We start from the raw sequence: 24609 nt of genomic DNA on the forward strand, positions 1-24609 counted from the left end.
ATCCAACTTCTACGGCCAATCTTGGAAGACAAACTGAGGCATATTTAAAGTTTTAACACTTTATGTGAGCAAAAATAGATTCAATTCAGGCACCACAAAGCGGAAGAGGTGAGGAGCACTCCAGCCACAGGAGTTGCAGAGATGTTTATTTTAAAAGGGCAGAAGCAAAGCAAGGAAATGACTGATTTGCTATGGCTTTAACGCCTAGTTGGTGGTTTGTGACTGGTTGTCCTCAGCGGTTTTCGTCACCCTGAGGCGTTGACAGGCTTAGATTTTGGTTGGTTTACGTAAGCAGCCGCATCGCTAGAGCCACTGCGGTCTAACGGCCTCCTTGCAGGGTTAATTTACTGACACCAATCGTCTGAGTCCTTCCTCTCACTCAGTCACTTCACTTCCTACGCCTCAGTTTCTCCTCTGTAAAGTGGATATTCAGTAGTAAATTCTCGGAGTTGTCGGTACAAATAAATAAACAAAGTGATTATTAGTAACCACGATCATGTCCTGAATGCACGGAACACGTCACCGTTTGCCAACCACCGTGTCAAGTCAGCAGAAACTACAGAAATTAAGGGCTCTCCGCAGAAATTCACACACCCGCGCACCAGGTAACGGAACCCAGGCAAACGTTCACTCAGCCTTTCCTGTGTCCCTCACGAAGTGCACACTCTCTCCTGGGCGGCGCGAGCACAGACACTTAGTGGGAGTTTACTTTTAAAATGCGCTGATACAATCATGTCTCACTTTTGTTTGGATCAGTCAGCAAACGCGTTTTCCAAACCCCAAATTCTCCACACCTCCTACCTTTCGCGCCGTCCTAGTCTCGAAGTTTTCACCACTGCTCCTCAAGCCGGGTCCCCTTGGGAGGCGGGGCTACGTGCTGGCGCACAGGGCGTGCGCTGACGTCCTCGAGCCCCGCCCCCAAGGTCCCGCCCGGAAGTTTAAACCGCCGCGCCGCGTCTCGCGGGGCGTTGAGGCCGGCGCCAACAGCCGGCGATGCGGGGTCACGGGGTCGTGACATGGAGGGGGCCGGCGTAGCTGGGGCCCGTGGCCCTGCGTCTTCCGCCTGCTACGTGGGTCCTGCCCACGCTGCGGCGCCGCAGCCGCCGGGCGGTGGGCGCCCGAGGGGCCGGGAGGCGAGCAGGGACCGCCAGGCGGCTGTGGGCATCGTGTCCGCAGCCAGCGTCCCCGAGGCCACGCTCCGGCCATGATCACTCGGTGAACTTGCGCCGCGACAGCGTGGCCGACTTCTGGCGCTGTGAGGAGCTGTGTGCGCTGCAGGACTCGCTGCCTCTGCCCGCCGTTCGCGCTTCCCTGCGGGAGGGCTGCTGGACTTCAACGCCGACCGCCTCCGTGGGGTTGACTGGACGCCGCTCTTGAGCACCCTCTGCCCGTGATCTGTATCCAGAGTTTCTTCCCGCCACGGCTTGGCGAGACAGGTTTGTAGTTCCCGCTTCCAGGGGCCCTCATGTGGGCGCTGAGAAGCGGGGTTTTAGATGGTGCAAGGTGGAGGGTGGGCACTAGAACCGGTGCCCAGTGCCCGGGTGTGCGTGCACTAGACGGGGCGTGCGGCTTAGGACCCCTGCCAGCTCGGTGACCCCGGCCGAGTGCTTTAAGGCTTCTAGGTCTCAGTGTTCTCATCTGTTGCATGGGCTTAACAGGACCCACTCTCTGTGGAGGTTACAAGGTCTCACTCTGTTAATGCTTGTAGACTCTACAATGTAGAACACTTAGCACAGTTTGGAGCGTCGTTAATGGTTGCACAGATGTTACCTGGTGTGTTGAATGACTTTGCCTGGTACAGACCAAAGCGATTAGGAAATTGATATATCCCAGCTTCATTTCCTTTCCATTCAAACAGGGCTCAGGAAAAAGAAATTTTTTTTCAATAGTATCCTATAGTGGAAAGAGCACCAGTGTGAAGGCAGCTTAGAGTTTGAATTCCAGGGCTTATGCTCTCTGTGGCCTGGGCAGGTTTCTTTTGCGCTACAATCCCCACACTTGTAAAATGACATTAAAAACCACTCTTTCTGTGGGTTCTTAGAATTAATTAAGCAGGTTATGTGTGTAAAGTATCCTGGTACTTGAATGAGTTGTCAGAACCAAGGGCTGCTGGAGACGACGCTTCTGCCCTAGGTAAGCTCCCCTTCTACTGGGTGGCAAGTAAACACAAGCACAGTAGTCAGTGTTCTGGAAGAAGTGAGTTCTGGTGCTACAAAGCATAGAATCTCTTTTTTCTTTAATTTAATTTTTATTTTATATTGGAGTATCGTTGATTTACAATATTGTGTTAGTTTCAGGTGTACAGCAAAGTGATTCAGTTATACATATATCCATTCCTTTTCAGATTCTTTTCCCGTACAGTTTGTTACAGGATACAGAGTAGAGTTCCCTGTGCTATGCAGTAGGTCCTTGTTGATTATCTATTTTATATATAGTCGTGTGTATATGTTATTCCCAAACTCCTAATATATCCCTCCCCGCCATCTTTCCCCTTTGCAGAGCATAGAATCTTGGAAGGGAAAGTTCAGGGTAGGCTCTTGGAGGAGGTGCCATCCTTTCTAAGGATATGTAGAAGCTCCTGGGGTGGCAGGAGGGAGCAGTGTGTGTCAAAGTTTGAGAAATATAAAAAAATATGGCAAAACTCAGGTACAGGACTGGAACTCTGGGTTTGGGAAAGCAATGAGAGTTGATACTGGAAACCTAGTGGGGCCCCACAGAAAGGGGCCTTGTTTGTCATGTCAGAAGTTTGGATGTTTATCCTGAAGGCTGTGGGAAACACCAAAGAACAGTGAAATGGAATTCTGGTTTAGAGGCTCACTGGGACCTCCATGTGGAAGGCAGTTGATTGGGTGCAGCGTGAATTGTAATCAAAGGGTCCCACTTAAGTTATAAAAGGTAGGACTGGATTTTGCAGATCTGAGAGAGAATGGGTGAGGCCTGGTGACCAGTTAGAAAAGGGAGGGCAGCAAGTGTGGGTGACAGTTTACAGCTACATCTTTTTGTGATATACAGAGCACAGTAGAGAGGGATTGGAGGTGGGGAGAGGATCTTACTTGATCTTCAGTGCTTTAGAGGGGCCTGGTAGAGGGGCCAGGTCTGGGCCCAAGATACAGATCTGGGCTTTCTGGAAGGACAGGTGTTTGAAGGCATGGGAGAGACTTAGGTTATCCACAAGAATATCCAAGGAGTCATAGGTCTGAGAGTTTTTTAAGTGGGTATATTTGAGGATGTTTATAAGCTGAGAGAAAGTAGCCAGCAGAGGAAGGGTGTGAAGATCTAGGAAAGGAAATGTTCGTTTGTTTTCGAAAAGCTGAATACTTATCGTGTGCCTGGCCCTTTACTAGGATCTGGGGTTCACACCATCTGTTCTCTCTCCTGCAAGGACAGTTCAATTCATCCCCTGGTGAACAGAAGTCAGATTATTCTTTGCATCCCATTCAGGTGTAAGAACTGTTCTGTACCTCTGAAGGGACTTTACTTAAGCAGAGTAATAAGTTAGAAATCAAAAGAAATTAGAGCTGGAAGGGACCTTAAAGGCCACTGTACTTAATTTTGCCACATATTTTACATTGAATGTAACAAAAATTTATTGTTGAGCCCTTTCTCTTCAGAGTTCCTTCACTGAACTTCCTTTATGTCTTGCATCCAGTGGGGCTAGCTTGTAGATTTTGGCCTCCTCTTAAATTTGCTTCTTCATCCATATTACATTTTGCCCAGACTATGGCAGAAACTCCTGGGTGCTTTCGCAGCTCCTGGGCTCAGCTCCTCTAAGTTCATCTGCCTACTCGGGTTGAGTGATCTTGTAACATAAAAAGCTATGCTTAAAATAATGCTGCTAATGGCTTGCCCACACAGAGTTAGTTCATACTAGCCGCCCAGCGTGTGCTCTACACGGAGGCGTGTAGTCTGCACTGTGCTGGGCCAAGCCTCATGGGGCTCTTTTTTTTTTTTTTTTTTTTGCGGTACACGGGCCTCTCACAGTTGTGGCCTCTCCCGTTGTGGAGCATAGGCTCTGCACGCGCAGGCTCAGCGGCCATGGCTCACGGACCTAGCCGCTCCGTGGCATGTGGAATCTTCCCGGACTGGGGCACGAACCCGTGTCCCCTGCATCGGCAGGCGGACTCTCAACCACTGCGCCACCAGGGAAGCCCCGTCATGGCGTTCTTTGGCCCTGAGGAAGGGGAACTTCTGGGATTACTCCCTTTGTCTAATTGGTCCTTCAGCAGCGGGGCGCCTTTTTCTAATCAGCGGAGGCACCCTTACTCAGCCAGTGGTAGTCCCAGGCCTCGTCACCTGTGGGATAAAAGCCATGCTCTCTCCCAGGCTTGCTTCTGCCAGCATCTCTATTTTCCTTTGTGTCTCTTCTCACACTTGGACCCCTGGCCTTTAGTCGTCCCCACCTGAAGTATTTACAGTGCCCAGCAGGAGTCAGGCTTGAGTGTCTTTTCACAGATGTTCCCTCTGCAGTTAATGCACCTCCTACTCCAACTCTGCATAGCCTCATCTTTCAAGATTCTACTTCAGGGTTCTCATGAAGCTGTCATTTAGATATAACTTTTTGCCTCCATAGGCACCTCTGTGCATAAAGGTTATGTTTATTTATCTCATGTGATTGAAATTTTGAGTTTATACATCTTCCTCCTTAATGAAGGCTTTAAGGGCAGGAGTCGTTTCTAATCCTTAGCACAGAGCAGATGCTTTTTTTCTTTTTATTTAGGTGCTTTTTAATGATGATAAAATGTATGGTTTAAACCACTCATTTTACAATATTTTTGCTTTAGGTTGTGACAGAAATGAAGTTTACAGAAGTCGTGTTCCTGCGATAAGAAATAAAGATGTGACCTTCCAGTTGTGTAAAGCTCATGAAGGCTGTGTAAGTGCATCGGGTGCGCTAAGGAACCTGGAGCTAAGTGGGCTAGTTCTGAGAGAGAGAGACTTAACTATGTTAACAAAAGTAAGCCTTCATTGTGTCCTGCCAACCTTTGATAGTTGCTTTTGGGGCAAACTAAAGCAATAAAATTTAAAACTGTTCCTCCCCATTAAAGGGATTGAATATTTGGCCACTTTGGTGAACCTGTGTCTTGCGAATTGTCCAGTTGGAGACGGAGGTTTCGAAAGTGAGTTTCAGTCTTGTTTAAGTCTCTTCCCATCGGACTGGTCTCGTGATTTCCTACACACCATGTCTGTCTACCTTTTCCTGTCTACCTTTTCTTGGTGTTGTGCATGCGTGGATTGTCTCCTGTACCTGCTCAAACCTTGGTCCATTTTCATTTGTACCATGGAAGTTTGTCATGCTGGATACTGTCAGAATTAATCTTACTTAAGTTTGTGTTAAGCCACAAACCACACGTTTTGTATATTTCCTGTTTTTTGTGTTTCTTTATATTTTTATGGTTTCTCTTCAAGAAATATTATGGGAAGGGAAATAGCAAGATGTAAAGAGCAAAAAAGTCATCATTCTCTTTAAATTGTTAGAACATCCATCTGCAATCATAATTATAATGCACTGTGGTATGTGTTCAAATAGGAAATATATGTAACGTCCCGTAGGAGCAGCAAACTCAGTGGTGTTGGTGAGGGTGTATGATGGACCTAATCACAAAGCAGGTGATTCTTGATTGGGGTCCTGAAACATTAGTGTACGTTCCCTGTGTCCATTAGTGGTCTGAAGGGGTAAGGAAGCCTGCCTTTCAATTTGAGGAAACAGAGGGTTTGAGGTCCTCCCTCTTCTATTGCTCTAGTATACTGCATAGCAGCTAATAAAATACTGGGTTTATAGTTGACATTTAAATCGCTGATTGATCATCAAGGTTGGCATGTATCATTGGAACTGAAAATCGGAAGAGTCTTATGCTCTTTAGGTTTTTCTTTTTTTTCCTTTGTCTCAAAAGTATGTAGTACTTTACTGAGTGGTTGGGAAGAAAGTTTGCAGTATCCAGTGTATTCAGTTTTAGTATCTAAATAGAATTAAACTGTTGCTGTAAACTGGAATAACTTTGTTACTGACAAGCTTTAGAATGCATCAGTTCATCAATTACCTGTTTGGGAAGATTGTAGTTAATGATTTTAAGAATGTGGCTGTAAACCTCCAATTGACTCAAGAAAAGCAAATAAGTCAAGATTGACAAATGTATAGGCTCTTCATCTTACTGTGTGTGTGGGTTTTTTTTTTTTCCTTTTAGTTATTTGGCAAGGTGTAAAGAACTCTATCACTCTTAAGACAGTAAACTTCACGGGGTATAATCTGACATGGCAGGGAGCAGATTACATGGCCAAGATCTTAAAGGTGATTTTATGTTTAAACGTTCATGAAAACATATGTGATTGAAGCACATTAATACATTGACACAGATGGCAGTTAATTTTTGTCTTTTGATACCTGTGAGTGCATCTTTCATTTTGTTGAAAGAATAAGACCAGTTTTCAGTTTGGGATTCTACCATTTAGTAAAGATAGTCCACTTAATTTTAGAAATAGGAGATTTAATATATAATACATAATAATACTTCTATGTATTTTTAGTTACTGAAAACATTGATTGTGATGCTGTGAAGAAACTATGCCTTTATAGTCTTCAAGATTTAAATGAATCAAGTGTCTATTAGCTGCTGTAGTTTATAAACTAATAAACATCACTACATCGGCAACTTGTAAATACAGTTTTTAATGCCTTAACAACTTTACAGTGGTTATAATTACTGTATTTAGGCCTAAATTATTTAATAATTTGACATGAAGTCTTTTTAATAGTTTGATGGTGCAGATCAGGGATAGGTAAACTATGGCTGGTGGGCCAGATCCAGCCCGTCGCCTGATTTTTTAAAGAAAGTTTTTTGGAACATAGTGGAACCCATTGTTTACATGGTAGCTATGGCTACTTTCAGCCTACGCCAGTGGGGTTGAGTAGTTGCAACAGAAACTGTATAGCCCACAAAGCTGGAAATGTTTAAATTTAGATTTTAGAAATTGAAAAATTCTTTGAGCCTATACAGGGCAAGTCCATTGACCCCTCGGGTAGAGAACAGTCAAGAACTTGGGTGCCGAAGCCAAATGGTCTAGGTTCAAATTCCCTTTCTCCCTTTTATAGCTAGTGACCATGGACAAATCACTTAACGTCTGTGCCTTGTTGTGAGGTTTAAATGAACTCATTTGTATAAATAGTGCTTGGCACATACTAAGCACTGTGTAAGTGATTGCTGTTATTTCTGCTTGGAGCTTTTATAAGCCATTGTTAATAGGAAAATGACACTAATGATTTTGCTTTTAGAGTGTCAAAGGCACTTTGAGTCTTTTATGTTTTCAAGAATGTAACAAGACTTTTTTGATTTAAAGTCAGTGTTCCCTGTTACCAAAATTGATTTTATGAATATAAAGAATTGAATGTCTTTAAGACAAGACTTGTGGTTAAATGTCAAACCATTATCTTCCCAAGGCACATCAAACTGGCTGTGCATGGTCCAGGCCTCTGAAGTTTGTGTCCACACCCTAGGTAGCATGTAAGATCCATTTTGTAAATATAGTTTTAAAAATAATGCCTGGGACTTCCCTGGCGGTCCAGCAGTTAACACTCTGCGCTCCCAATGCAGGGGGCGTGTGTTCGATCCCTGCTCAAGGAACTAGATCCCACATGCAATAAGTAAAAGATCCGGCAGGCCGCAACTAAAGACCTGGCACAGCCAAACAAAGAAACAAATAAATAAATAAATACTTTTTAAAAATAAATAAAATTCAGTAATGCCTTAGGAGTTAGGAAAAGAAAATATTAGAACCTATTTAGCTTTGTATCATTTAAAAAATATCTGTGTAGTTTATAATGTACCTAAATTATATGTATAGAACTTTGTGTATATAATTTGTTAAAAAATAAGATGCATATTAAAAAGTTTTCTTATGGGTTGCCCAGTCAGGTGTTTGGAGACCATTGGAGGACAGAATGATGAAATTTAGAGCCTCAGCAATGATAGAATTTAGAATCAATTCCCTGACTTAGAAGATAAGGAAAATAATTCTTAGACTGTAATTGAGTTATCCAACTTTACATAACTGTTCAAAAACAGGTCATCCAGTGGCTGGAATCTAATCACTGACCGACTAGAATGTGGGTCACTGGACTCGTAAAGCAGAACTGACTGTTTAATTTCTCAGCTTGATTCTCCTGGCATATATGCGTGATATGTGTGTGTGTAAATCTCTGACATAATAAGCCATACTCAGTAGGCACATCCTGTTTCCTTATTGAAACATCTTAATTTCGTCCCATTAAATCTTTGAAGTATCAGACTATCAGAAGGCATGAAGAAACCTGGGCTGAGAGTCTTCGTTCCAGGAGACCTGATCTTGACTGTATGCCTGGTTTGAGGCGCATCGCTCTGAACTGCAACAAGCTCATTGGTGACCTGGGTGCTCGTGCTTTTGCAGAATCTCTTAGTGAGGATTTATGGCTTGGAGGTAAATTCTTAAATTGAAAATACTGAATTTTTAATGTAATATATGCTTAGCTTTTGGCATGATACTGTTGTGATAGGACTTTTTTTAAGGCCTCATTTTTCTGATAGCTTTTATGTTGCTTTTAAACTTTCTCTAAGAGTTACATATATTCTTTACAGAAAATACAGAGTAACAAGAGAACAATTACCTATAAATTTAACACCCAGACATAATCACTGTTCATTTTGGTGTATATATTCTCAGTCTTTTTATTGTTTTCTATAAATATATTTGTACACTTAGAGATTACAAAAATAGAATTGTAGTATACTTGCTATTTCATATTCCTGCTTTTTTCACTTAATGAGGTATCATGTAGTGTTCCATCATATTGATGTCCCATAGTTTAATCAATTCTTTGCAATTAGATTGAGACAGTTTGCTTTTCCCTGTCAGAAACAATGTGGATACGTTATATATACATCTCTGTGTCCATCGGGCTTACTTCTGTAGAATAAGGTACTACAAGTGGAATGACTAAGTGTGACATATTTTTAAGACTTTTCATACACATTGCCAAATTACCACCCAGAAAGGCTATGCCAATTTGTAGTCCACCCCAAGAGTGGATGTGAATGAAGCCTGCCTCTCACAAACACTGGCTGGTAGCACTTTTTAAAAACTGTAAGACTACAAAAATGAGTACCTCTCCCTTTTTTATGCAAGTGGGATTACTCCAAATTTTATAACTTTTTTCAGTTAATTCAGTATGACCATCTTAGCATGTCAGTAAATTTGCATCTTTTTTTTTTTTTTTTTTTTTTTTTTTTTGCGGTACGCGGGCCTCTCACTGTTGTGGCCTCTCCCGTTGCGGAGCACAGGCTCCGGACGCGCAGGCTCAGCGGGAATGGCTCACGGGCCCAGCCACTCCGCGGCATGTGGTATCTTCCCGGACTGGGGCACGAACCTGTGTCCCCTGCATCGGCAGGCGGACTCTCAACCAGTGCGCCACCAGGGAAGCCTTACTGCATCATTTTTTTTGTGACCCTTCAGTGTTCCATTATATGAATATGCCACAGTGCACATAGCTTATCCGATCTTGTATAAAAGGTATGTCCAGTTTTTCAGTTACAAAAAGTACTCTGATATATATCCTTACCTATATCTCTGACTATTTTGGATCAAAAGGGTATAGACATTTTAAAGACTTCTCTTACAGAATCTTGGCTTAATCTGATAGGAGAATAACCACATTTTGTTTTATTTTGTATTCATTTGATTTACTGGTGAGGTTTACTGGCTGTTTGTATTCATTTGGCTAGTTGGTTAATTACACCGGGTGTCCCTTCTTCTGTAGTGACAGTTTGTAAGGGTTGTATCATATGCTGTTAGATCCATATGTCTGACTTGCTATTTCTGTATGTCATGGGGCGTTGAAAGACTCTAGTTATTTTAATGTGATGGTCCACTCAACACTTAAATGACTCATGATACTTTCCTTTCATGTAATATTTTTTAATACCTGTGCTTTTGCGATGATCCCTTTTGATTAAATGAGTAGGTTGTTCAGCCCCAGAACTACTAGAATTCATGATCATTTGTTCTGGTTTTTGTCTGACCTTTTACCGCAAGAGTTCTTGACCATCATACTTTCATGATAGGTTTTTAGTGTGTATTCTCTATACACACATTGTTTGAATTTGTTAATTGTTTGTATCCTAGAAAACAGTACTTTTCTAATGTTGTACTTCCCTTATGGTTTGAGCAGATAATTTACTGATTAAAGGGATTTATACTTGTAAATTGTTCTTATCTCTACTCTGAATAGAGGTGAACCTAGATACTAAGCCTGCTTCCACCAAGAGCATTATTTGCTTCTTGTGCAACCTCTGAATTCTTGCAAGGAGTACTTTATTCATTTGTCAGTTTCACAAGTAATTTTTGTAATACCTTCTGTGTGCCAGATACAGGTTTAGGCACTACTGATAAAGCAGTGAACCAGACAGACAAAAGTCTTGCCCTCATGGAGCTTACATTCTAGTGAAGGAGTTGAGATAGAAATTAGTAAAGAGATAAGTAATATAATTTTAGAGAGTAGGAAGTGCAAAAATATCTTAATGTAAGAAGAGTGAGGGGGGCAGGTAGGACTCCATTGGACAGGTTAGTTAGGGGCCAGCTTCACTGGAGAAGTGGCATTTGAACGGAGACCTGAATGAAGAGAGGAGCAAGCCATGGAAGATCTGGGGTAAGCACATTCCAGGACAAGGGGGCAATGAGTATGCAGGCATGTAGGTGGGTGGAGTATTTAAGGAAAAGCAAGAAGGCCAATCTGGGCAGAGTACTGAGTGAAGAAGAATGTGGTGTGACATGAGGTCAAGGAGCTAGCCAGGGGTCTGCTCTTGTAAAGTCTTGAAGGCCAGAGTAAAGATGTGGATTATTCTAAATGAGTAGAGGGTTTTGAACTGGAAAAAGGCATGATCCAAATAGTATCTGAATAAGGTGACCTGGTATAGAGAATGGACTTGGGAGGATAAAGAAGAGAAACAGGGAGACCAGTTAGGAGACTATCACAGGGGTCCAAATAAGAGATGTTTATGGCCTAGGTTAGGTTGGAAGTTTGCAGCAAGTGAAAAGTGGTTGAATTCAGGTTGTGTTTTCAGGGTGTAGCTAACAAGACCTGCAGATAGATTAGTTGTGAGGTATGAAGGGAATAGTAACAAGGAGACAAGTCGTTGATGATTATGTGTGCAACTGGGTGGTATCACTTAGAAAAAGGGGGCTGATGGGAGGAGCAGCTTTTGAGGGAATATCAGGACTTTGATTTGTTATCTTAGATGCCCTTTAGGTATCTAAGTGTCTGGACAGTGCTCAGACTGTACTTTCTATCCAAAGGTATCCAAAGCCACTTTAGATGCAAAATGTTTAAAGTTGACCTTTGTTGCTGCCAAAATAGTAGCCATTGTGGGCAGTCTGCAAGATGGCATCTTAGGTTTCTGAGGAAGAAATTAGAATACACAAAGGGGTATTAAGTGTATAATTACATAATGTAGATTTCATATTTAAATTTATGGGAAAAGCAATAATTAGTTGGCTTTTGGTTTTAAATGGAAATAGCCACTCACTGGGAAATAATTACTCTAACTTCAATTCATTTTACTTTAGATCATTCTGTGATGAAAGCAATTATCAAAAAAGTTCTCCAGATGGAAGGAGTGCCAAGTCAGACATACATAACATGTTTCAGTTCGCTCGGAAGAATTTCTCTTTAATGGCTTGTTTCTCTTTCTTTCTTAAAAGAAAATTATCAAGGTACTTTCTGCCATCTTAAAACTAAGTTTTTAGTCAAATCAAATGGCTTTTCTGTTTTTGAAAATGTTGTGTGATGCTTTAATTTAGGTTCCCAGAAATGCAGATTGAAAACCTTTTAACTTTTTATTTTCTGGAACATATTATCGTTAGTCACAAATAGTCTTTTTTTTTTTTTGGTGATAAGAATGAATAGCAGGAGCAGCATTTGTGAAACCAAATCTAATATGAAACTGACTCTTTCTTGTGAGTAAATTTGAATTTTGAAACAGCAAAACAATAAGGTTTGATATAAAGCAAAATAAATATTTTATGTTTATGATCTGCCAATTTCCCAGAAAGAGTTTTCTGGTGACTTTAGTTATATACCAGATACATTAAAATCACCAATGGACAACACATCTTTTATTCAGGTTCCCTCTGAAAGTTTTAAAAATTTGTTGACTTACTATCACTGAACGGTTCACTTTAAAATGGTTAAAATGATAACTTTTCTGTTTTGTGTAGTTTACCACAATTTTTTTAAAATGTGTTGTTTGAAGATTTTTGGGTTTTATAAAGGTATTGTATTAGCATAAAAATGAAAAATTTAAAAGACCACCTCTAATTGCATTATCCTGTCTAGCAATATTTACATTTTTATTTTCTCTTCCTGCTGTCTATAAACATAATTCCACATAACTTCAATATAATTTGCCATTCTTTTCATACTAAATTTAAATTCTGTGATTCATAGTTATACTTTTTAACATTGTATTCACAAGGTTTCATTGAGTTGGTCAATTTTTTAAATTGGTGAACAAGGGCTTCCCTGGTGGCACAGTGGTTGAGAGTCCACCTGCCGATGCAGGGGACACGGGTTCGTGCCCTGGTCCGGGAAGATCCCACATGCCGCGGAGCGGCTGGGCCGTGAGCCATGACCGCTGAGCCTGCGCGTCCGGAGCCTGTGCTCCGCGACGGGAGAGGCCACAGCAGTGAGAGGCCCGCGTATTGCAAAAAAAAAAAAAAAAAAAAAAAAAAAAAAAAATTGGTGAACAATTGGAAATAACCTAAAATAAACTATTGTAAACATCTTCATATACAGCTTTTTTTTTCTACTTAAAGATGTATGTTTTTGATTCTCTGTTAATCAACTTGCTTGGACAATAGTGTATTAAATAAGTTGTTAAGAGTGTTTATGAAGTCAAAAAAAAGCTTATGATTGTCTGCCAATTGTTATTTCAAGAGAGTGATATTTTAATAATCAAATAGTACATACAAAGAAGTTAAGATTTGTGGTATCACACTAATTAGATATTATTATTAAAAATTTATATCATGTGTACAGTATTCTTAAAATAGCTAAGTTGACTTTTGCTATGATATTAGAAATGGAAATATATATATTAATAAAGCATGTATATTAGGAATTCTGTAAAATTAGTACCTGGTGGTATATAATAGGGCATCATGGAATGAGAAGAAAACAGTTAAACGTTTTTTTTTTATTTAGCATGATGAAACAAAGTGGAAATATAACTGAAATATACAAACTCATTGAGCTATTTTAAGAGTAATTTTATTTCTTGGGCTTTTTTTTTCTATTTGCCTCAGTTATTTGGAGACATAGAGGTAAGCCAATCAGTATCTGGGTATATACCTAGATCCTGGTGAGTACAGGGTGAAATAATGGTGTGAATTGTGTCACATTTATATTGTCATTATGTATGCCTAAAAACAGATGGGAACTTTTATTAGAAATTTTTTTTATCTCCTAACAAGAAAAGTGTAATTTAAAAAACTTTTAATACAAATGTATTTGCATTCGTTTCTGAAAGTAAAGGAAGCTAACACATACAAACCACATGCATACAAACATTTTTTTGACCGTAATTAAGTTAAAAAACACAATAAAATAGCACAAAATGAACTGAGCTCCTATATATTTTTAAGAGGCATATAAATCACACAGGATCATGTGGTGATTATCAATAAGCTACACTCTATGAAATATTTGTCCTATATTACCACATACACTCCATTTTACCCTGCATCCTAATGTTGCTAAACTATAGTAGAAAGCAACAGCATAGCACAGGGAGATCAGCTCGGTGCTTTGCGATGACCTAGAGGGGTGGGATAGGGAGGGTGGGAGGGAGGCTCAAGAGGGAGGGGATATGTGGACATGTGTATGCATATGGCTGATTTGCTTTGTTGTGTAACAGAAACTAACACAGAATTGTGAAGCAATTATACTCCAATAAAGATCTATTAAAATAAATAAATAACACAAAATATAGTAGCTTTGAAGGATAAATATAACCATTTTAACCTATGCTGTTTGTCTTCAGTAAATTCAAATTAAATATTTAAATGTGAATTTTAATATGTGGCTTGTTCTAAATAAAATATTAACATGTAGGTCTAGTTTTTGCAACCAAATATTTCATATAAAGATACTTGCCTCTTTACTACTGAAATATAGGATGAGTCTCCACATTTCACTCTTTTATCCAGTGGGTTTCATTTGTTTTTTTGTGTGATTTCTGTATGAAATCAAAGGAGCAGTGAAGGTTGACAGGCTTATAGGAGAGTAACATTGACTCACCTACCACCCAGCAACTTGCAGCCTTATAACTTTTATTGTTTTTACATAGAAAAATTCATCTTAAATTGAAATTTTGGTCTAATTCTGAAGATTCTGTTTGGCAGAAGTCATGGGTGTATCTGTGTTTCTGTGTCCTTGAGATTCAGAAATGCCAAAGGTGTTCTAAGATTCGGTAAACTTGAGTGTTTCTGCATAATACATAAAATGTATCATACTTCGGGATTATTTTAAAAATTTATTTTTGCATTTCTGCACATCTCAATACTTTTGTTTTAGTTAAAATAACTTGTTACTCTAGAGAACTTACATTTTTTAAAAATGCTGGCTTATGTAAAACCTTTGTACAAAACGATCCTCTTTTTAATGGCCTTGGCATCATTGTCAAGTGCCTGTTTGATTCCTTTCAAAGTGTACACATGTGACAGTTGCTCTGTAGACCTTTGGTGCATCTTGATTCCTTCTTTTCATGCTTTGTCAAACATAGGCTTGGCCACAAAGCAACCTGTAAGTAATGGAAGGAAACACTCTGCTGGTAAAGAATGTTATGGTCCTGAACCTCTACCACCTGGTGTGTCTGGTTTCCGGCCGTGGCGTACTGCAGAACGTGCAAAAAGCAACAGGTAACGTGTTTGCATTCCCTGTCTTTTTCAATCATTCAGAGTCCTTTATTTTGGAACTTCTGTTATGTGAGCGGTCTCTGGTGCTTTCTATAGAGGAAAAAAGATAACTCACACATGGCTTCTGCCCAATGAGCCCTCTAAGGAAGAAAAACAAAAGGTAATTGGGAGTTTCAAGTTGTTTCTCAAGTGTCACAACAGAGCTAACCCCGTGGGAGTCTTGAGGAGACTAAAATTATCACCAATTGTGCATGTGAGAAAAGTTTCATTAAAGGCAGGTGTAGTTGCGTGAAGCCCTACAGCACAGAAGTAGGAATTTGGATATGTACGAATGGGCAAAAAGACATTTTAGACATGGGAAATAGTTTAATACAGAATGGATGAAAATTATGCATTAGACCTATTCTAAAACAACTGGCTTATTAACTCAGTAAATCAGATTTAGTGAGTCAAACTAGCTTTGCCTGATTTCTTATCCAGGGGATAGCTGTTCATAGTAATTTTTGTCACAGAACAGTAAATAAAATGGCTGAACTATAGCTTTAGGCTTGCTAAGTGAAATAGATTGCTCTAGATGATTTTCAAGTGACTGACTTGGTAGTATTCACGAAATTGGGGATTAACAATTGCTTAAGAAAACAAAGAGAATTGATTTTAAATAGTACTTGAAGTAGTTACTGTGTAAAATATCTGTTCAGTTGCTCATGTTAAATGGATGTTTGTAATCCCCATTGGACAACCGACTACTTTTTTGCAAATGGTAATGTGAATTGCTGTTGCATAAACTATAGTGTTGAATCCCCAGTCTTTGCACTTGAGTTTAGCAACTTTGTGGTTTCCTATCTTCTTCCTGAGACACTTAATCTCAGGTCCATCCTCCTCACACAGGGTGGTAAATTAGAGAATGATTAATATCACCATTTAAAGAAGTGAGACTGAAATCTCAAGCATCCTGAACATAGGAACTGAAGGGGCCTCTCAGCAGTTCAGAGAGTTATTACCGAGCCAGTCACCTGAATTCTGTTCAGTTTTCTCCATAGCAGAGCCCTCCAGGTCCTTGTTTTGAGCTTATTTATTTTTATACACAATTCTGTGTGGATACTGTACATAATACTAAATAGTTGTATTAACTGGGTTTAACTGGTGATGTATTTACATGAAGATCTAACTTCGTTTTGTTGATATCTTTTTAGGGGCTTTCCATTCATCAAAGCTCGTGATGTATGTAATCAGTTGCTGGTGTTTAGCTATCATATTTATGATATATAGGACTTGAATTGGGAAAGGTGGATGGTCATTCTCCTTGCTTTTTAAACTGACAGAGCCTTACAAGAAGCATTTCCCTCTCTGAAATAAATCCATGTAAAACATGTTTGGTCGCTCTCCCAATGCAACTGTGTAGTTTTGTGGATTTGGCACACAACTGGCAGCCTTGTGGTTATGCCTGTAAACAAGGAAGCCTGTTTTCCAGTCCGCAAATCAGCTGTTACCCAGTGAAACGAACTTGAGTGCCATTTCTGACCCCTCACATGGAGCTCTCATACTGAAGAATGTTCACATGTTTTCAAGAAACGTTGTTTGCGGGCTATATGTACAAATTCCTGATCTGAAAACCAATATAAAGCAACATCTCCCAAACCTCTGCTCTCTCACCAAGGCCACACACATTCCCTCGCTTATGGCCTCATGGCAAGCTAATACTGTCAGTATCAGATTCTCCTTCCCAGTGGTTCTGGGAGACTGCATAGTTGCTCTGTGAAAGGCACCACTGCTGAGGTTGAGAGAAGAGCATCTTAGGTGTCAGTCCTGCCCTTGCATGCCCAGAGAGAGAGGTGTGCACCTCGTTCTCCTGTTACGGTTTTCCTGTGCTGCAGGGTTTGCTGCTTGTTGTCAAAATGATGTCCTAGTGACTTGTCCTCTGCATGGTTATATAATCCCAGCACACTTCTTTATGATCTGTAGACTTTTATGGGGTTGTGGCCAGGTCAGGTTTTAAATGTTTGGAACTGTCCTATTGAACAACATTGCAGTGGCAGTGAATCTTGATGGGAGAATTGTATTACTGTTACCCTAGTTTTGGCTTAAGTGTGGTGAGAAGATGAAATTTTTGATGGGTTAGTTTTAGTTGTGTATGTGATTTCTTTTTTAAAATTCTAATGTCTGTTATTCCCAGCTTAGATATGTTGACTTTCTGATTATTCATCGGTCCCTTTACTGATGTATTTTCCTCTGAAAAACTACATTTTCTTCCAGACTGTTTGTGTCTGATGGTGAAGAATAAATTTTTCATTTGCAGTATAAAGTTGATCTGAGAAAAAATGTTTACCTTGGCTCTTCACTTGGCTTCTGTGAAAGACACTTAATAAAATAATATGGGCAATTCCCATTACTAATCCTAACCATGTACAACAGAGGTCTGTACAGTAACATAGCAAAAATAAGTTCCTGTAATTTTACTTAGTCATTGCCTGTTTTAGACTAAGGAGCAGTGAGAGACATTTATAAATAATGATACCTCAGATCACTTTTGTTAAATGTCCTCTAATATTTGGATATTTGGATCTGACTTGTGTTATCTTTTTTTACAATCTTGTCTTCTTTCTTTGCACTTTAGTGTAACAACTCTGTGATTTCCTATCTTCTTCTTCAGACACTCAGGTCCATCAGAATTTCCTGTGACTGTGACAGTAGAGAGTCCTTCCTCCTCAGAAATCGAAGAGGTCAATGATTCCTCAGAAAGTGTTCAGGAAGAGCCAGAGAAAATCCGTTTGAAACAAGAAGCACTGCAGGTACAAAGTTATCACTTTAAAGCTATAGACAAGGTTATTTTTCAAATGGAAGCCTGATTGCAACACGGCACAGCTTGTGTGAGGGTTCTGTTTTCCCCTCCCATCTGCATTGTATCCCCTTGAATGGTTCCTTAAGCTTAGACCAAGGTGAATGGTGGACATTTGAACTCTAAGAAATAAAAATCAAAACATGTCGTTAGTAATATATTTTCCTTTCCTTAGAACCTTAGTATATTAGATTTAGGGAGAACCTTAGTGATCATACAATAAAGAAATTGAGTTCTGAATGAATATAGTCAGCTGATTCAGTGTTCTTGTTTTACAGATGAGAAAATTGACAGGTCTAGCTGAACTCTGTTTTTATAAGAGGAAAATATGGCCTCATTTTAAATAAAAGTAAAAAAAAAGTTTTGATGTTGATATTCTCCTTTCCTAAAATAAAAAATATCAAGAAGCTACATTCTATTACCAACTAAACCTGACCTCTAATGTCATTCCATACTTTTGTTTGTATGGACAGAAAAGAAAAATTGATTTTCATAAGAAATTTTTGTACCTCAAAAATAATATATTTCTTTTTTTTCAACTTTAATGCAGAGCTGAACATTTCTAGTAAATAAAGGAACACCATTTGGGGGGAACCTTGTGTTTGTGCTACAAAGTTCATGTTTAATTTTTAAAAATTATTTAATGTGATTTTCTTTTCATATGAAACATGAAACTTGACAGGTTTCAGAACTAATTATTCCATTATTGTAGGACTATGGGAATTACTCTTTGATTTTCAAAAGAGAAAGCTAGATTTTTATTTTTTTAATTAAAATTAATGATAATATAGAGAAATTTTAAGAAAAGAACTTAGAAAATTATGAAATGTTAGAGTAGGAGAAATCTATAGTTCGTGTAGGGTTACCCCCTTTCGTTTTATAAATGAGCACCTACAATTTGTAGCACGTAGTGGTTTATTAGTAAATGGCAGAGTACAACAAGGCCCTAGAGCATCTAACCTGCCTTCCTTGTCATTTTAGATGTGATGTATTCATTTCCTTCACGAATAGACCAGGAGATTGTATTTCTAAAAGCAATGATAGACACTGGGGAAGACCAAGAAGTTTAAACACTGGACCACAGAATAGCAGATTCAGAAGGCACTGAGAACCCTTTTAGCTCTTCTCCGTTTTCACAAGACACTACAATGATGGTATCAAAGGGTTTAAGTATATAAGCCCACGAGAATCAAGAGGTTTCAACATAGTTTTGAAAGACGGAAGACAAGTGGAAGAGTGTGAAACTGAAGCAGTAGAACAGAGGAAAAGCATCACCTAGAATATGCACAGCGACCACCTGCAACTGAGGAGGATTCTGACCCCACCTGCAGAAGTAGGCCCATGCTCAGATGCGCATGTAGGAGAGAGGGTGGAGTTAGTTAAAAGTGTGACTGAAATAGGGGAGCTCATTGAAGGGTTGTGTTTGGAGGAGTGGACTCCCAGCCCCGCCCTCACACTCCTGAAATGAGATGATTTCATTTTGAAACCAGTGAAACTGGCAAGAACTAGGGCAGCTAGTGTGAGTTTTTACACCCTAGAAAATTGTGTTTGGGGGAGATCCTATTACAGTTACTCCCCGCTTTTTCCTGCATAAGAAACCAATCAATCGTTGACTTCAGGGAGCTTTCTGCACTCATTCTTAAATAGAAAATAACTGTCATTTGCGTGATAGTTGAGTAAAGCTTCCAACGTGAGAGGGGGAAAAAGAGTGAAAACGTATCCTAGTAGGACAAGGGACAATTTAGGGAACAAAATAATTTAAGAAAAAACCCTAATTAGTATCCTGAGAGAGGTTTAAAAAGAGCTGTAAAAAAGCTATAAAATAAGATTAGGGTGTTAGTTAAAAAGAGAATGGTCAGAAAGCAAGAGAGGTCTCTTGGAAATGAAAATATGGTTGCTGAAATAAATTCAGTAGGAATTTAACAAATTTCTCAGTATATAAAAAAGAAAGACACAATGGAAAAAGTGATGATAGAAATATGTTAGAGAGGCTGCATCTGGGAGATCCAACATGTTACTATTAGAAACTCCAGACCCAGAAAAAAAATGGAAGGAAGCTGTCAAAGGGCAACAAAATTCCCCACAGCTGAAAGTAGACATCAGGCCTCAGATTGAAAACAGTTACGCAAGATGAGCAAGAATAGACTCATACCTAGGCACCCTTCATTGTGAAACTTTAAAATACTGAAAAAATAAAATAGAATAAAATACTGAGAGGATACATCCATTCCAGAGAGAAAAATACTGGCCACCTAAAAAAAAGAGTTAAAATCTGACCTTATCATACTTGTCAGCACCATGGATCCTGGAAGGCATTAGAAAGATACCTCCAAAGTTTTTCAGGCACATAATTTTCACCCTAGGGGTTTGTATCCAGCCAAACTATCAGTCATAAGTGGAGGCTGAAGAAGATATTTTGTACACAAAGAAATTTGAAAAATTGACCTCCTGTGCTACACCTTAAGCTATTTATAGAAATAATCCAGCAAAATGAGGCAATAAACCAAGAAGGAAGGTAATAGGGGATTCGGTGCAGATTGCAGCTAGTCTAGAGTGGAGAGGCTTCTATTGATTGTGTGATTGAGAGCTGAGAAACACCTTGAGGCATATTGTACTTACTTGGTATTAGGCACTGTTGGAAGGGAGGAGGGAGAGGAAGAAGAGAAGGAACTTGAACTCCAGAGGACAAAAGGCTATATGGACATAAACATGAAGCAAACTAAACTATCATTGATTTTTAACGTACTATTGGTGAGGAAGAGAAGAATCCACTTAAACTTGACACTATAGATGTCCCCCTTTTCAGTGAAACACAGGGGTAATGACCACCTGTCTAATTTGTTGTCCAAACCAGAACTTGTCCAAACTCCTTATACTTCAATAGTGTAAGGAGGCGCTCTAATGCTGTAACATCAGGACAACAGGTATAAACTGGAACAGCCCAAGGCGGCTTGGGGTATGTGGTCACCCTGCACAAGGGCAGTGACACTGGCACAGTATGGAACAAGGTGTTATCTGTACACAGAGACACAGTACATCTGCAGTGGGCAATATTAATTTAATTGTAATAATGGCAATACTGTCTTGGTTTGCAGCTTTTATCGTCAACTTGCATGTAATCACTAATAACTAAAGTAAACTATACTTAGTATGTATTAGTATTAAGTTGGTATGTACTGAAATGTATTGTGTACTAGTATGTACTTAGTATATATTAGGCTCTAAGTGTTTTTGCATATATTAACTCATTTAATCCTCTGAATAGCCTTATGAGGTTGGTGCTAATATCATTCCCACTTTTTTTTTTTTTTTTTTTTTTTTTGCGGTACACGGGCCTCTCACTGTTATGGCTTCTCCCGTTGCGGAGCACAGGCTCTGGATGCGCCGGCCCAGCGGCCATGGCTCACGGGCTCAGCTGCTCCGCGGCATGTGGGATCCTCCCAGACCGGGGCACGAACCCGTGTCCCCTGCATCGGCAGACGGACTCCGAACCACTGTGCCACCAGGGATGCCCCATTCCCACTTTTGAGAACAGGTAACTAAGACAGGGAAGGAACTTGCCCAGGCTGTACCTATTTTAAGGTTGGATTGAGGCTTTGAGTTGAGGCTCTCTGCCTGTTCTCTTAAACCTTACTCCTTACTGACTCTCGAATAACAGAAGACTTAACTGCACATAGAACAGAATATAAATTTCAACTTTGACAACGTAAAAGCTAGGTTTGGAAGGTAGACAGGAGGTAGAAAAAAGGGAAGATGGTATGAATGTCCTCATTTTACAAAGCGTGACATTGAGAGAGTTTATAGTTGATCAACAATGTAGGTTTTTAAGTATATCACTACAAGTCAAAGAGATCATGAGCAGTGGAATAACTCATGATGACATAACTTTACAGAGCAGTGTGGACATAGGAAAGAGTGTAAAGGAACTAAACCCTTACTTAGTAGTAAGTTAGAAAGTGAACAGATAATGCCTCCAATTTAGTGAGAAAATAGTCATGTAAGAGTATTACTTGGAAATGGAGAAGAATTCAAACTAACAATAGTTGGACCTCCCTGGTGGCGCAGTGGTTAAGAATCTGCCTGCCAAGGCAGGGGACACGGGTTCGAGCCCTGGTCCGGGAAGATCCCACATGCTGCGGAGCAGCGAAGCCCGTGCGCCACAACTACGGAGTCCACGCTCTAGAGCCTGCGAACCACAACTACTGAGCCCACGTGTCACAACTACTGAAGCCCGCGTGCCTAGATCCTGTGCTCCATAACAAGAGAAGCCACCGCAATGAAGAGTAGCCCCCGCTCGCCGCAACTAGAGAAAGACTGCACGCAGCAACGAAGACCCAACACAGCCAAAAATAAATAAATAGTAATAAAAAAATAAATAAAAAATAACTATTGATGTAAACCTCATGAAAAAGGAAATCCAAACAGCCAGTAAACACAGAAAAGTGTATGACTTCATTAAGTAATAAGAGAAAAGTGAGTCAAAACCAAGGAAACTACATGCCAATCAGATTGACAAATACATAAATAAAGTCTGGTAGTATCAGGTACTGTAGACCTGAAGTACTATGAGAATCTTCTACCCTGTTTATACTGGAGTATAAATCGACACAACTACTTTGGAAAGCATTTAGCACTCTCCATCAACTGAAGGTATATAAATAGCCTGTGAGCCAGCAGCCCTCACCCCCGCCCTGTGTAAATGCACCAGAATAACCGGTACAGCAGGATTCCTGTCCATGATTTGCATTAGCACAAACTGAAAACAAACCAAATGTCCATTAAGAGTCAAAAATTAAATAAATTTTGTGTATTCGTACAGTGGGAAAACTATCCAGCAATAAAATTGAATGAACTAGAGCTCCAGGCAGCAATGTGGATGAATTTTTTAAACCAACGTTGAGAGAAAGAAATAAGATAGAAAAGACTTCATATACTATGATCCTCTACATAAAGTTAGATGTTGACAAAACTAAACTCTTTTGTTAGGGATGCATGCAGGTTAAGGAAATGATTGTCAAGAAGTGAGGATGGTGTTTAACCTGGAAGAGGGAAGGAGCTTGTGATGAGAAAAGGATATGGGGGGGGGGGGGGTTGAGATGCTGACAAGTATCAATACTTTCAGATTCGAGTAGTGTTTATGTAAGTATTCTCTTTTTATTTGTCACATTGACAGTTTTGTTCTGTGCACTTCTCAGTACACATATCGTATTTTACAATTAAAAACCTGCGTAAAGAATCGGTCGCTTCTTGAGTGCTGGATGTGGGAGTGGGATGAGACCATTTCATTTTAAGCCCTTCACTACTGTTTGCATTCGCATGTTCATTCATTCAGCATTAATTGAACATATTCTGTGTACCAAGCACTCTTCTAATTTTATATGTGTTTTAACTCATGTAATCCTCACAAGAGCTCTGTGATATGGGAGCTTATCTCCATTTTATAGATGAGGAAGTTGAGGCCTAGAGTTATAGAACTTGTCCAAGGTTATATAGCTAATGGGTAGTGCCAGGCCCATTTGCCTCAGAGAATCTGAATTTTTACAATATAATCTAAAAGAGAAATTTAATTACTAATTATAAGCAAAAAAATTGCACATTAAAGAAGATGACATGTTTTCATCTATCCAGTTAGAGAAAAACACACTGTCTGTCTTTCACACACATACATCTTGTATTGGCAGGGATTTTCCTTATTAAGCAATTATTTATTGACCGTCTATGCTGTGCTAGGCACAGGTGCTGGGGGTAAACACTTAATAAAATACACCCCCTATCTTCAAATAACTTGCACTCTAAGTGAGGAAGTAAGCCAACAGTTATAGTAGAGGTTATATACCAAGTGATACATCGCTGATGGCAGTGTAAAATCTCAGAAATCTTTTGGAAAGAAGTTTGGAGACAGGTACCTCAGAGCCTTAAAAATGTTCATTTGCTTTGATCTCAAACTCATTTTTATGGATTTATTGTAAGAACGTTATTCTCAATATGGAAAAAAGCTTTCATGCATAAAAACGGTTATTGTCTGATAATATTGAAAAGTTGGTAAGAATTTAAATGTGTAAAATGGTTAACCAGTAAACCCACTCAGTGGAATATTTTGTAGCCCACAAAAAAAAAATCACGGTTATGAATCCCCTGATTATATGAGAAATGATTGATTTCAATGTTAAATGGAGAAAAGTTGAACATAAAATTTGATATCCAATATGATGGAAGCTTTGTCCCAGAAAAATCACCCTAGCCAGTGTACAGAAGGGAGGAAGGAGAGCAGATGACAGGAAGGAAAATTATTCCAAAGCCTTATCATTAGTCTTACTTAAGTAATAGAATATCAAGCAATTTTACTTTCTAACTTTTTTGGTTCCATATTTCCATGTAAGGGACATGAATTATGAATACTTTGTAGGAGAAGGATACACTTTTTCACAAAAATTTAACACTTCTAACACAATTAGAAGATTGATTAAACCATCATATTAAAAGTAGAGGAAGTTTGCATTTTTTTTTCCTTTTTCCCCATTGAAAACTTGACTGGCTTTAGTAATGAAACATTAAAGAATTTGAAGTTCTTAGACTCTCAGTTTTTTAAACATGTTCTGAATATAAAAATATATGTTCATTGAGCAAATGTTTGTAAACAATGAACAGCTTCTTGAAGGAAATAGAAGCCACCTCTGCATGTACACACACCTAATCTGCTCTTTTGTCTTAAAAAAGTATCAAAAATATTTTGCCATGTCACTAAATACTCTTCTACATCAGAGAATTTGATTAAGCTTTTGCATCATCTCCCAGGAAAAACGCACAGATATATTATGAATGTAGAACTCCTGAAG

General features: G+C 39.4%; 1 pseudogene across 1 annotated transcript in view; it reads left to right on the forward strand.

The window, feature by feature from the left end:
• The first annotated feature begins 1016 nt into the window (after positions 1-1016).
• LOC309966288 (centrosomal protein of 78 kDa-like) overlaps positions 1017-24609 on the forward strand; it is a 30072-nt pseudogene continuing 6479 nt past the window's right edge. The window contains exons 1-9 of the transcript in view: positions 1017-1133; positions 1177-1436; positions 4782-4954; positions 5046-5117; positions 6183-6286; positions 8274-8448; positions 14730-14940; positions 16131-16176; positions 17596-17726. The product of the transcript in view is annotated as a centrosomal protein of 78 kDa-like (transcript). The remainder of the gene's footprint in view (positions 1134-1176; positions 1437-4781; positions 4955-5045; positions 5118-6182; positions 6287-8273; positions 8449-14729; positions 14941-16130; positions 16177-17595; positions 17727-24609) is intronic.

Source organism: Leucopleurus acutus (genome assembly GCF_964270905.1).
Source record: "Leucopleurus acutus genome assembly, chromosome: 9".
NCBI lineage: Eukaryota > Metazoa > Chordata > Mammalia > Artiodactyla > Delphinidae > Leucopleurus > Leucopleurus acutus.